General features: G+C 37.5%; 1 pseudogene; it reads left to right on the top strand.

Annotated features, from left to right (window-relative positions):
• Window positions 1–2,273: 2,273 nt before the first annotated feature.
• LOC136146666 (large ribosomal subunit protein uL22-like) lies at window positions 2,274–2,825 on the top strand (annotated as a pseudogene).
• The last annotated feature ends 4,293 nt before the right edge of the window (window positions 2,826–7,118 follow it).

Raw genomic sequence — 7,118 nt, 5'->3', positions numbered from 1 at the left:
GTGAATAGAGATGGAAAACCCTCAATACTGTATTAGCAGATCAATTCAAGAATTTTATTTTTATTTTTTAAAATTTATTTTTAACTGGACAATAATTGCTTTACAATGTTTTATTGGTTTCTGCCATACAGAAACCATAGTTTGAAGTGTGTGTGAGGTATAGTGTGAAGCAGCTATAAATATATATATATCCAGGCTTCCTGGCTGGCTCATTGGTAAAGAATCCACTTGCCAATCCAGGAGACTCAGGTTTGACCTCTGGGTTGGGAAGAGCCCCCGGAGAAGGAAATGGCAACCCACTCCAGTATTCTTGCCTGGGAAATCCCGAGGATAGAGGAACAGGACAGGCTGTAGTCCATGGGGTCATTAAAGAGTTGGACACAACTTAGTGACTAAATAACAACAATACATATATTCCCTGCATCTTGAGCCTCTCCCTCCCCACTGTCCTACCCTTCTAGGTCTTCACAGAGCACTGGGCCGAACTCCTTTTGTTTTATAGCAGCTTCCCTCTATGTGACCATGGCCAAGTGAGATTTATTATAGGTATGCAAGGCTGGATCAGCATTTTACAATCAATCAGTAAACTAATCACTTCAGCAGGCTAAAGAAGAAAAATTATATGGTCATATCAGTAGATGCAGAAAAATCATTTGACAAAATCCAATAGCCATTCATGATAAAAACTCTTAGCAGACTAGAAATAGAGGGATATTTCCTCAATTTGATAAAGAATATCTACAAAAACCTACCGCTAATAATTTATGATGATAAACTATATACTTTTCTCTTAAAATTGGGAACAAAACAGGGATATCTCCCCTCTCACTCCTACTCAGTATTGTATTGGAAGTCCTGGCTAATGTAGTAAGACAAATAAATAATTAACAGACAAACAAATAAATAACTAATTTACATATTGGGAGGGCAGAAGTAAAACTATCTTTCTTCACAGATGATATGATAGTCTATGCAGAAAATCCCAAAGAACTGATTACAAATACTCTTGGAACTAGTAAGTGATTAGAACAAGGTCATAGAAGACAAGGTTAACATACAAGAATCAATTGCTTTCCTATATATCAACAATGGATAGTTGAAATTTGAAAATAAAACCATAACACCATTTACAGTATAACAAAAATTTAATGCTTAGGTATAAATCTATATATATACAAGACCTATTGGAGGAAAGCTATAAAACTCTGATAAAAGAAATCAAAGAAGATCTCAATAAATGTAGAGATATTCTATGTTCATTGATAGGAAGACTCAGTGTTGTAGTTCTTCTAAACTTGATCTATAGATTCAACGCATTCTCAATCAAGATCTCAGCAAGTGGATATTGAAAAACTGATTATAAAGTTTTTATAGACAGGCAAGAGACTCGAATAACCAGTACAATACTGAGGAAGAACAAAGTTTGAAGACTGACACTACCTGACTTAAAAACACGATAAAGCTATAATAATTAAGACAGTGTGATATTACCAAAAAGAATAGACAAATAAATCAATGGAACAGAATAGAGAGCCAAGAAATATAGTTACCTGATCTTTGATGAGGGATCAAAGGCAATTTGAAGGATAAAATACAGTTTTTTCAACAAATGGTGCTGGAACAACTGGACATCCATATGCAAAAAAAACTCTAGGTATAGTCATTTTACCTTCCACAAAAATCAACTCAAAATGGATTACAGGTCTAAATTAAAATGTTAAACTGCAAAACTTCTGGAGGAGAATATAGGAGAAAATCTAGGTAACCTTGAATTTAGTGATACTTTTTACATGTGTAAGCAAAAGCATGGTACCTGAGAGAAAAAAATACTTGGACTACACTAAAACAAAAGGCTTCTGTATCAAAGAAATTGCAAAGAGAGTGAAAAAAGACAGACTGTGAGAAAATATTTTAAAAACACATCTCTGATAAAAGACTTGCATCCAATATGTATGCATATGTTTTCAGTTGCGTTCGACTCTGTGACCCCATTGACTGTAGCCCACCAGGCTCCTCTGTCCGTGGAATTTCCCAGCAAGAATACTGGAATGGGTTGCCATTTCCTTTTCCAGGGGATCTTCCCAACTCAGGAACTGAACCTGCATTCCTGTGTCTCCTGCATTACAGGCAGATTCTTTACCATTGAACCACCAGGGAAGCCCATCCAAAATACAAGAAGAACACTTAAAACACAACAGAAAGAAAACAAAAACAGCTCAATTTAAAAATGGACCTAAGCTTTTCTGGTAAGCGGCCTGAGGTGACCCCTAAAAATGGTGCGCTATTCACTCGACCCAGAAGACCCCACAAAATCATGCAAATTAAGAGGTTCAAATCTTCATGTTCACTTTAAGAACACTTGTGAAACTGCCCAGGCCATAAAGGGTATGCATATCCAAAAAGCCACCAAGTATCTGAAAGATGTCAGTTTAAAGAAGCAACGTGTGCCCTTCCGTCATTATAGCGGTGGAGTTGGTAGGTGTGCACAGCCAAACAGTGGGGCTGGACGCAGGATTGGTGGCCCAAAGAGAGTGCTGAATTTTTACTACACATGCTCAAAAATGCAGAGAGTAATGCTGAACTTAAGGGCTTAGATGTAGCTTCTCTGGTCATTGAGCACATCCAGGTGAATAAAGCCCCAAGATGCAGTGCAGGACTTTCAGAGCTCACGGTAGGATCAACCCCTACATGAGCTCTCCCTGCCACACTGAGATGATCCTTACTGAAAAAGACAGATTATTCCTAAACCAGAAGAGGAGGTTACACAGAAGAAAAAGATATCCTGGAAGAAACTGAAGAAACAAAAACTTACGGCCTGGGAATAAATGCTGCAAAAAATAAGCGCAAATAGAAGTTAAAAAAAACAAATAAAAATGAGCCTAAGATTTGAAAGATCTCTCACCAGACTCAGTATACAGATAAGCATATGAAAAAATGCTCAACATTGTATTTACTAAATTTTTACAAATTAAGCAGTGAGATACCACTATGTTACTAGATATCTATTAAAATGGTGAGAGTCCAAAACACTGACAACACCAAATACTGGTAAGGCTGTGTGGAACAGCAGAAGCTCTTTTTCCTTGTTGATGAGAATGAAAAATGGTACAACCTTTATGGAAGACAGTTTGACAGTTTTTTATATAGCTAAACATAGTCTTGGGATATGATCCAGTTATTGCACTCTGAAATACTTACAAATGACTTGAAAACTTATGCCCACACAAAAGCCTGCACATCTTTATTCATAATTTCTCAAAACTGAGTCACCAAGATGTCCTTGACTATAACCCACCAGGTTCCTCTGTTCATAGAGTTCTCCAGACAAGAATACTGGAGTAGGTTGCCCTTCCCTTCTCCAGGGTCAGTAGGTGTATAGATGAACAGGCTGTGGTACAACATACCTATGCAGTGATAAAGAGGAATGTGGTATTAAACTATGAAAAGACATAAATGCAACTTAAATGCATATAGCTAAGTGAAAGAAGTGAGTGTGAAAAGGCTTTACACTGTATGGTTCCAATGGCGTGCCATCTTGAAAAAGGTAAAACTATGGAGAATTATCTCCATCTAATAAACAGATCAGTGGTTGCCAGGAGTTTAGTTTTGGGGTTGTATAGGTAAAGTATTAATATAAAGGACTTTTTTAGGTGGTGAAACTGTTTTCTATAATACTGTAGTGATGAATACATGACACTGTGAGCTTGTCCAATCTCTGGAACTTTATAGCTAAAAGAGTGAAACAGAACACATGTAAATCCATGGCTGATTCATGTCAATGTATGGCAGAAGCCACTACAATATTGTAAAGTAATTAGTCTACAACTAATAAAAATAAATGAAAAAAAAAGAGTGAAACAGTGTATACAATTAAAAAATCATTTAGAACTTTGGAAGATCCCAGCTGTAATACAGAATGTAACAAACCAATCTAATTGCTTTGCAAATATATGAAACAGTCTCACCAAAGTGGGGTGAGGAGTTGGTGAAGTGATTACTTTACAAACTTTGGAAATGAGTGTAGTTTGCCAAAAGAATTATAATACACTGCTTACTCTAGTTGATGAAATTATTTCTCACAGGGATTAGTTAGTTCTGTTGCTCAGTCGTGTCCAACTTTTTGCAACCCCATGGACTGCAGCACATCAGCTTCCCTGTCCAGCCCCAACTCCTGGAGCTTAATCAGACTCACATCCATTGAATCAGTGATGCCATCCAACCATCTCATCCTCTGTTGTCCCCTTCTCCTCCTGCCCTCAATCTTTCCCAGCATCAGGGTCTTTTCAGATGACTTACTTGTTTGCCTCAGGTGGCCAAAGTATTGGAGTTTCAGCTTCAGCATCTGTCCTTCCAATGAATATTCAGGACTGATTTCCTTTAGGATTGACAGCTTTGATCTCCTTGCAGTCCAAGGGACTCACAAGCGTCTTCTCCAACACCACAGTTCAAAAGTATTAATTCTTTGGTGCTCAGCTTTCTTTGTAGTCCAACTCTCACATTCATACATGTCTACTGGAAAAACCATAGCTTTGACTAGATGGACCTTTGTCATCAAACTAATGTCTCTGCTTTTTATTTTTATTTTTTATTTTTTTTAAATATTATTTTATTAGTTGGAGGCCAATCACTTCACAACATTTCAGTGGGTTTTGTCATACATTGACATGAATCAGCCATATAGTTACACATATTCCCCATCCCGATCCCCCCTCCCACCTCCCTCTCCACCCGACTCCTCAGGGTCCTCCCAGTGCACCAGGCCCGAGCACTTGACTCATGCATCCCACCTGGGCTGGTGGTCTGTTTCACCATAGATAATATACATGCTGTTCTTTCAAAACATCCCACCCTCACGTTCTCCCCCAGAGTTCAAAAGTCTGTTCTGTACTTCTGTGTCTCTTTTTCTGTTTTGCATATAGGGTTATCGTTACCATCTATCTAAATTCCGTATATATGTGTTAGTATACTGTAATGTTCTTTATCTTTCTGGCTTACATCACTCTGTATAATGGGCTCCAGTTTCATCCATCTCATTAGAACTGATTCAAATGAATTCTTTTTAACGGCTGAGTAATATTCCATGGTGTATATGTACCACAGCTTCCTTATCCATTCATCTGCTGATGGGCATCTAGGTTGCTTCCATGTCCTGGCTATTATAAACAGTGCTGCGATGAACATTGGGGTGCACGTGTCTCTTTCAGATCTGGATTCCTCAGTGTGTATGCCCAGTAGTGGTATTGCTGGGTCATATGGCAGTTCTATTTCCAGTTTTTTAAGAAATCTCCACACTGTTTTCCATAGTGGCTGTACTAGTTTGCATTCCCACCAACAGTGTAAGAGGGTTCCCTTTTCTCCACACCCTCTCCAGCATTTATTGCTTGTAGACTTTTGGATAGCAGCCATCCTGACTGGTGTGTAATGGTACCTCACTGTGGTTTTGATTTGCATTTCTCTGATGATGAGTGATGTTGAGCATCTTTTCATGTGTTTGTTAGCCATCTGTATGTCTTCTTTGGAGAAATGTCTGTTTAGTTCTTTGGCCCATTTTTTGATTGGGTCGTTTATTTTTCTGGAATTGAGCTTCAGGAGTTGCTTGTATATTTTTGAGATTAATCCTTTGTCTGTTTCCTCATTTGTTATTATTTTCTCCCAATCTGAGGGCTGTCTTTTCACCTTACTTATAGTTTCCTTTGTTGTGCAAAAGCTTTTAATTTTCATTAGGTCCCATTTGTTTGTTTTTGCTTTTATTTCCAATATTCTGGGAGGTGGGTCATAGAGGATCTTGCTGTGATTTATGTCGGAGAGTGTTTTGCCTGTGTTCTCCTCTAGGAGTTTTATAGTTTCTGGTCTTACATTTAGATCTTTAATCCATTTTGAGTTTATTTTTGTGTATGGTGTTAGGAAGTGTTCTAGTTTCATTCTTTTACAAGTGGTTGACCAGTTTTCCCAGCACCTCTTGTTAAAGAGATTGTCTTTTTTCCATTGTATATCCTTGCCTCCTTTGTCAAAGATAAGGTGTCCATAGGTTCGTGGATTTATCTCTGGGCTTTCTATTCTGTTCCACTGATCTATATTTCTGTCTTTGTGCCAGTACCATACTGTCTTGATGACTGTGGCTTTGTAGTAGAGTCTGAAGTCAGGCAGGTTGATTCCTCCAGTTCCATTCTTCTTTCTCAAGATTACTTTGGCTATTCGAGGTTTTTTGTATTTCCATACAAATTGTGAAATTTTTGTTCTAGTTCTGTGAAAAATACCGTTGGTAACTTGATAGGGATTGCATTGAATCTATAGATTGCTTTGGATAGAATAGCCATTTTGACAATATTGATTCTTCCAATCCATGAACACGGTATGTTTCTCCAACTGTTTGTGTCCTCTTTGATTTCTTTCATCAGTGTTTTATAGTTTTCTATGTATAGGTCTTTTGTTTCTTTAGGTAGATATACTCCTAAGTATTTTATTCTTTTTGTTGCAATGGTGAATGGTATTGTTTCCTTAATTTCTCTTTCTGTTTTTTCATTGTTAGTGTATAGGAATGCAAGGGATTTCTGTGTGTTAATTTTATATCCTGCAACTTTACTATATTCATTAATTAGCTCTAGTAATTTTCTGGAAGAGTCTTTAGGGTTTTCTATGTAGAGGATCATGTCATCTGCAAACAGTGAGCGTTTCACTTCTTCTTTTCCTATCTGGATTCCTTTTATGTCTTTTTCTGCTCTGATTGCTGTGGCCACAACTTCCAACACTATGTTGAATAGTAGTGGTGAGAGTGGGCATCCTTGTCTTGTTCCTGATTTCAGAGGAAATGCTTTCAATTTTTCACCATTGAGGGTGATGCTTGCTGTGGGTTTGTCATATATAGCTTTTATTATGTTGAGGTATGTTCCTTCTATTCCTGCTTTCTGGAGAGTTTTAATCATAAATGAGTGTTGAATTTTGTCAAAGGCTTTCTCTGCATCTATTGAGATAATCATATGGTTTTTATCTTTCAATTTGTTAATGTGGTGTATTACGTTGATTGATTCGCGGATATTAAAGAATCCTTGCATTCCTGGGATAAAGCCCACTTGGTCATGGTGTATGATTTTTTTAATATGTTGTTGGATTCTGTTTGC

Source organism: Muntiacus reevesi, chromosome 14 (genome assembly GCF_963930625.1).
Source record: "Muntiacus reevesi chromosome 14, mMunRee1.1, whole genome shotgun sequence".
NCBI classification, from domain to species: Eukaryota; Metazoa; Chordata; class Mammalia; order Artiodactyla; family Cervidae; genus Muntiacus; species Muntiacus reevesi.
Note: the sequence above shows the minus strand (reverse complement) of the source record. Positions and strands in the feature narration are given on the sequence as shown.